Source organism: Carassius carassius, chromosome 28, assembly GCF_963082965.1.
Source record: "Carassius carassius chromosome 28, fCarCar2.1, whole genome shotgun sequence".
NCBI classification, from domain to species: Eukaryota; Metazoa; Chordata; class Actinopteri; order Cypriniformes; family Cyprinidae; genus Carassius; species Carassius carassius.
This window is the reverse complement of record NC_081782.1, coordinates 18,209,642-18,216,991: the sequence shown is the minus strand read 5'-3', so window position 1 is coordinate 18,216,991 and position 7,350 is coordinate 18,209,642.

Here is a 7,350-nt window from a genome sequence, read left to right as displayed (position 1 = left end):
AATGGAATATAAGTCCCTTTGAATAAAAGTATCTACATAAATGTAAATGTTGCTTTTCATCAGTACTGGGGCACAGACACCTCCCTCAAAAAGTTCCCTTTTTAATACTGTTATGTCTATGTGGATATAACTTGTATTTATCTGCACTAGTTAAGTCCCCTTTATTTGTATATTTGTATATGTGTTATATATTAATTTTGCAGTAATAAATGTCATTAACAAAACATTCATTTGCATTTACATACTTAGCTGACGCTTTTATCCAAAGCAACTTACAATTGCCACATATGTCAGAGATTGCACACCTCTGGAGCAACAAGGGGTTAAGTGTCTTGCTCAGGGACACATTGGTGTCTCACAGTGGATTCGAACCCGGGTCTCTCACCAAAGACATGTGTCTTATCCACTGCGCTAGCACCACCCCTTCACATCCACATTCAAACCTATTGGTCTGTAATATAAAATATACACAAATTTCACTGCATGAACTACACACATTCACGTAGTTAGACATATTTTACACAGATTTCTATTCTAAAATAGTGCAGCATTAAATTGCATGTGTAAATGTACACCTTTACAAAGCATTCTGTGGACTTTGATGTACGCCTTCACAAATATGTCTTTCTGCTTGTGGATCTTTGTAATTGGATATTAAGTTCGTTTACATTTTTAAAAATCTTACTCTGCACATGCAATTTTTGGTAACACTTTAGAATACAGACCACAATTTACAGCGTAAGTAAACAGAACTTACACTGTAACTTTTTATTTTATTTTTTATTATAGTGTTCCTATACAGTACCTCCATGCAGGCATAAGGGAATAATATATATGCAAAGTTTGGGGAATAAAGGTGTATTTTGAAACTAAGAGATACCTATTCTAATATAACGTGGTAGTCTGTGTCTGACATACTATGCTAAACGACAATCTTTTGTTTGAGTGATTTAGCAATAATATACACTTTTTACAACCCGAATTCCGGAAAAGTTGGGACGTTTTTTAAATTTTAATAAAATGAAAACTAAAAGACTTTCAAATCACATGAGCCAATATTTTATTCACAATAGAACATAGATAACATAGCAAATGTTTAAACTGAGAAAGTTTACAATTTTATGCACAAAATGAGCTCATTTCAATTTTGATTTCTGCTACAGGTCTCAAAATAGTTGGGACGGGGCATGTTTACCATGGTGTAGCATCTCCTTTTCTTTTCAAAACAGTTTGAAGACGTCTGGGCATTGAGGCTATGAGTTGCTGGAGTTTTGCTGTTGGAATTTGGTCCCATTCTTGCCTTATATAGATTTCCAGCTGCTGAAGAGTTCGTGGTCGTCTTTGACGTATTTTTTGTTTAATGATGCGCCAAATGTTCTCTATAGGTGAAAGATCTGGACTGCAGGCAGGCCAGGTTAGCACCCGGACTCTTCTACGACGAAGCCATGCTGTTGTTATAGCTGCAGTATGTGGTTTTGCATTGTCCTGCTGAAATAAACAAGGCCTTCCCTGAAATAGACGTTGTTTGGAGGGAAGCATATGTTGCTCTAAAACCTTTATATACCTTTCAGCATTCACAGAGCCTTCCAAAACATGCAAGCTGCCCATACCATATGCACTTATGCACCCCCATACCATCAGAGATGCTGGCTTTTGAACTGAACGCTGATAACATGCTGGAAGGTCTCCCTCCTCTTTAGCCCGGAGGACACGGCGTCCGTGATTTCCAACAAGAATGTCAAATTTGGACTCGTCTGACCATAAAACACTATTCCACTTTGAAATAGTCCATTTTAAATGAGCCTTGGCCCACAGGACACGACGGCGCTTCTGGACCATGTTCACATATGGCTTCCTTTTTGCATGATAGAGCTTTAGTTGGCATCTGCTGATGGCACGGCGGAATGTGTTTACCGACAGTGGTTTCTGAAAGTATTCCTGGGCCCATTTAGTAATGTCATTGACACAATCATGCCGATGAGTGATGCAGTGTCGTCTGAGAGCCGAAGACCACGGGCATCCAATAAAGGTCTCCGGCCTTGTCCCTTACGCACAGAGATTTCTCCAGTTTCTCTGAATCTTTTGATGATGTTATGCACTGTAGATGATGAGATTTGCAAAGCCTTTGCAATTTGATGTTGAGGAACATTGTTTTTAAAGTTTTCCACAATTTTTTTACGCAGTCTTTCACAGATTGGAGAGCCTCTGCCCATCTCTACTTCTGAGAGACTCTGCTTCTCTAAGACAAAGCTTTTATAGCTAATCATGTTACAGACCTGATATCAATTAACTTAATTAATCACTAGATGTTCTCCCAGCTGAATCTTTTCAAAACTGCTTGCTTTTTTAGCCATTTGTTGCCCCCGTGCCAACTTTTTTGAGACCTGTAGCAGGCATTAAATTTTAAATGAGCTAATTAAGTGGATAAAAGTGTAGAATTTCTCAGTTTAAACATTTGCTACGTTATCTATGTTCTATTGTGAATAAAATATTGGCTCATGTGATTTGAAATTCCTTTAGTTTTCATTTTATTAAAATTTAAAAAACGTCCCAACTTTTCCGGAATTCGGGTTGTAATACAATTATTATACATTTAATAAAACATTGGTATTATACTGTAGGCATAGGTGTTTTTTAATGATGGGATATATTTTATTAAATGATTAAATATTATTAAAAAAAAAGAAGAAAATACATGATGGAGATTACTGAACAACAAAACTGGAAACGACTTAATGAATAATTCACCATGTAGTAACTACCTTATGAAAGCATATTGTATTCCTCAATCTAATCTCATCAGCAACTCCCCAACACCACTATCACCAAATAATTTCTTCTGATATTCATTTTGCATGGCATTTTATACCATTAAGGTTCAGTGCAGCTTAAAACAAACTTACTTTTTTTTCAGCTGTTCGCAGAAAATAAAATACAGCATGATACAACAATTGTTTTTCAGTGGATATAGGCCCAATCCCAATTCTATTTTATACCCCTTCCCCTACCCCTCCGCCTATCCCTTCCCCTTGTCCCTTAAAACAGAGTGCCAAGGGGTAGGGGAGAAGATATTCCCCTAAGGATTGGGACACCACTACCATAACGTCACAAATCATCAGCGTTCGTCGTCTAGCTCTTACAATACACACATATACTGGTGTGCATTAGAGCCTTTAATTATCGTTCTGTATTACTGAGCTGCTTACTGACAAACACACATATCGGAAATCGCGCAGCTCACACACCCAGGAGAAAATAAACTTGTCTACGCTGCCCCACTACTTTTATTAAATACAGTTTAAATACTGAATCGCTCCATTATATTTCCCAGCGACGAGAGGACACAATCGCTGTTTTTAAGTAAACTCACTCTAAAAAGATAAACGAACAGACGTGAATACACGCAACCTCCATTTCTCTCTCTCTCTCTCTCTCTCTCTCTCTCTCTCTCTCTCTCTCGAATAGGCAATATTTGAGAAAATGGTTTAGCGATTTCTAATTATTGGGGGGATTAGTCTACGACAGTTGTCGCCCTGATCAGACATATGCTGTGGCACTATCATGCAGTCTGTGTGGAAGATTTTTATTGGTCAATATGTAAACTAATCAGGCATAATCAATGTGAATCTAGCCATTTATGTATCAAGTTATTCTACTGTTATAATCATGCTTTTGACTGTATGTAGAGACATGCCTGAGAATGGAATGTGCAGAGAGTGCAGGGGTATAGTATATGGTGCAGCTGCACACCCTATTTGGACATTAGACAAAATATATAATCAGACCTCCTTGGTGCAGACATTACCAAAATACAGCATATAGTAAAGTTGCATGTCCTGTTTTGACATAAGAAAATATATGATTAGGCCTCCTCGTTTAACTTCAAATAAATTCTACATCCTATAATCAAGCTGGAGACAGCCATATAAGGTAAAAGAGTTGATAAACAGAACCATATGTATGAAATGTATTGAACATGGGCACACCTTCAGAAGCACTGTATAAAATAGAGACACAGACTCGACAGACTGTTCTGCAGAGCTTTCTTGGTTTTATTTTCTCTTGAAAATAAAATCTTTCTTCTGGAAACAAAACCATGAGACTGTGTGATTCCTCAGATCCATGGCAGACGAAAATACACTACATCTGTAATGATATGACGTTAGCAAATATAAGCGATTTTTTGCAAACATTTCTTTGAGTAACATGACCGTTAATATGAACTCACAATTGAATGTAACATAAAACATATGATTACTTTTCGTTAAAATCTATATTTATGCCAAAAAAGCTTACATTTATGTGTCTTTTTGTTCGCTGTAGCAGCCATGTTGCCGAGATAATTCATACCCCTTCGTTTGAAGTGTGGTCCCGAAAAATCTTCGTTTGAAGGGCTATCCTGGCCCTTCCCCTTCCCCCTACCCCTCCAACCGAAAGAGAATCGAGACACCCCTACCCCTTCACGTGAACGCGTGAAACGGAGGGGTAGGGGAAAGGGGAAGGGCTAAGGGGTAGAATTGGGATTGGGCCATACTGTATACTGTAAGAAAAAAGAGAGAAAAAGGTATTTAATTTGGTCATCAAACAATTAAATTATGTTAAATAAACTATTGCAACATTTTTCTCTGTAATTACTATGCAAATATATACTTCTGTGTTTGTCCAACTTGTTCCTCCCTTTGTTCCATGTAGTTGTAGGGTAAGTGTTCACCCTGATTTTGCCAACTAAGACATGTTCCTGGATCAACATCTTTTGTTAATCCTGGATCAAGATTACAGTCCAGAAATATAGATTTAACCCAATCCCTTTCTCTAAACCTAACCCTAACACTACCCAAATGATATATGATTAAATGATAGCTGATTAACAAGGGTGTAGAAGAACCTAACTCTGAAAAGTTATAAAGATGTTCATCCATGAAATGAAATCACATTCACCAATAAAGTCTGCCCATTTTCTCCATTAATGTTTCTGCCTAGCATTTGCGGATCTGTTATTGGTGGTCCATCTATGAAATTACAGAGGGCCAAGCGATAGTAAATCAATGGCAACGTAATTTCAAATGACAGAAAAACTGACCAATCATATCTTTAATCTAAATGGGTGGGCCTTGTTATCATTAACTTTATGACAAGTGACCACAGTCGCAAAAGATCATTAGTTCCACTCTCCCCTCCATCCTGGACATTTTCCTTGCATGATGCTCCAGCAAGGCTACCAGCTACCAGTATACAGTCTCTTCAAGCTCCTGCCATCAGTTAGACGGTACTGAAATATCAAAGCTTGCTCTGCTAGACTGCTCAACAGTCTCTCAACAGACTGCCCTGTAAGTCTCTCTCAGATTACAGTATGTGTATGTATAGTGTCACAGCTATGGTGAGGTAAACACACAAAGAAGATAAAGATAAAGGCAAACAGTCCTTAAATCCACACAAGGGTAAACACAGGACAAAACAGGCAGGAGACACATGTAAGAACATAGTAGAACAGACACCGAACAGTGAAAAAACCACAACTAAAATAGGGATGCTAATGAGGGACAGACAGGTGAGGAGGATCAACTAATGAGGACAAAGGTGAACCAATTAACATAATCAAACACAGTGAGCACATGGGGAATGAAAACACAACAAAATAGTCTAAGGGTGTGACATACTGCATGGTCAACCATTTATAGTATATGTATTGTCAGAGTTTCACTATGTATAGATAATTTTTTTTCATACTTCTATTTTGTATGTTTATATTTATGTTTATCTCAATGGTCCTGTGAGACACAATATATAGTTCCATTATATGTCCACACATGTAGCAAGATGACAATAAAATGACTTGATATGGAATACTCTGAGTCAAAAAGAAAATTACTGGCAGCAGTTTGCCAGTAACTTACTGGCAGAGGCTGACGGCCATCTTGGGCTGTGGCGCTGAACCGGTGGTCAATTTGGCCTTGGCGCTGGGCTGGCGGCCATCTTGTACTGTGGCGCTGGACCGGTGGCCAATTTGGGCATTGGCGTTGGGCTGGCGGCCATCTTGGGCTGTGGCGCTGGAACGTTGGTTAATTTGGGCATTGGCGCTGGGTTAGCGGCCATCTTGTGCTGTGGCACTGGACAGACGGCCATCTTGTGCTGTGGCGCTGGACAGACGGCCATCTTGTGCTGTTGCGCTGGACCGGTGGCCAATTTGGGCATTGGCACTGGGTTAGCGGCCATCTTGTGCTGTGGCGCTAGGCTGACGGCCATCTTGGGCTGTGGCGCTGGAACATTGGCCAATTTGGGCATTGGCGCTGGGTTAGCGGCCATCTTGTGCTGTGGCGCTGGACAGACGGCCATCTTGTGCTGTGGCGCTGGGCTGGTAGCCAGTTTGGGCAGTGGTGCTGGACTGGCGGCCATCTTGGGTTGTGGCGCTTGGCTGGTTGCCATCCTGGGCAGTGGTGCTGGGCTGACGACCACCCCGCCGGAAGAGACAGAAGTGGCTGGGGCATCCCACCAAAGCCGATGCTGCAGGTAGCGCACAAATTCCCAGAATTCCAGTGTCTCTAACTGCGCCATCTCCTCCTGAGACACTGGATCATCCAGCCCGCCATTAAAATAGTCCTTTAGGGCCGCATCGTTGTAACCCATGCCCTCGGCCAGGGACCAGAACACCTGAGCCAGGGTCCCCTCTTCATTGCTCTCTTGGCGGAGGGCGATCAACCGAAGATACTTGGACGGAGTCCTTCTGTCACGATCGGTGATACAGGAAACCAGAAGATAGAACCAAGTGCGGGTAAGTTATTTATTAGGGGTTAATCCACAGAGAATAAACAGTACAGGCATGAGTCGAAAACCAGAAGAGCAATCCAAACATAAACTAAACAAGAAGACAAGGCAAGGCAAGGCAAGATGACGGACATGAATTAACATCAACATTAAACAAGGACTCCGTAACACAGACTCAGACAGACCGGGTATAAATACACAAAAGGATAATGGGGAAACTGGAGACAGGTGGGGAACAATCAATTAACTAAACAAGGAGGAAGGTGACCAAATAAGGAGACAGGAAGTGATAATATGATACACACCGTGGGAACCGGAGGACACCTAGTGGAAACCCAGGGAACACAACCCAGACACAGTGACAACATCAAGTAGAACCGACAAACACTAATTGAAAGGACTGGGGCTTTTAAACACAGGATAAGAAGGAACTAAGGAGAAATACCTGGAATCAAATTAACAAATCAACTTGAAGGAGAAACTAGGTCACATGGAGCCAAACTCACAAAACATGGAACAGAGACTGACATTACTCCCCCCTCCCGGAAGGCACACCCTTGCAACATACTCAATACCAAAAGGGAGGCG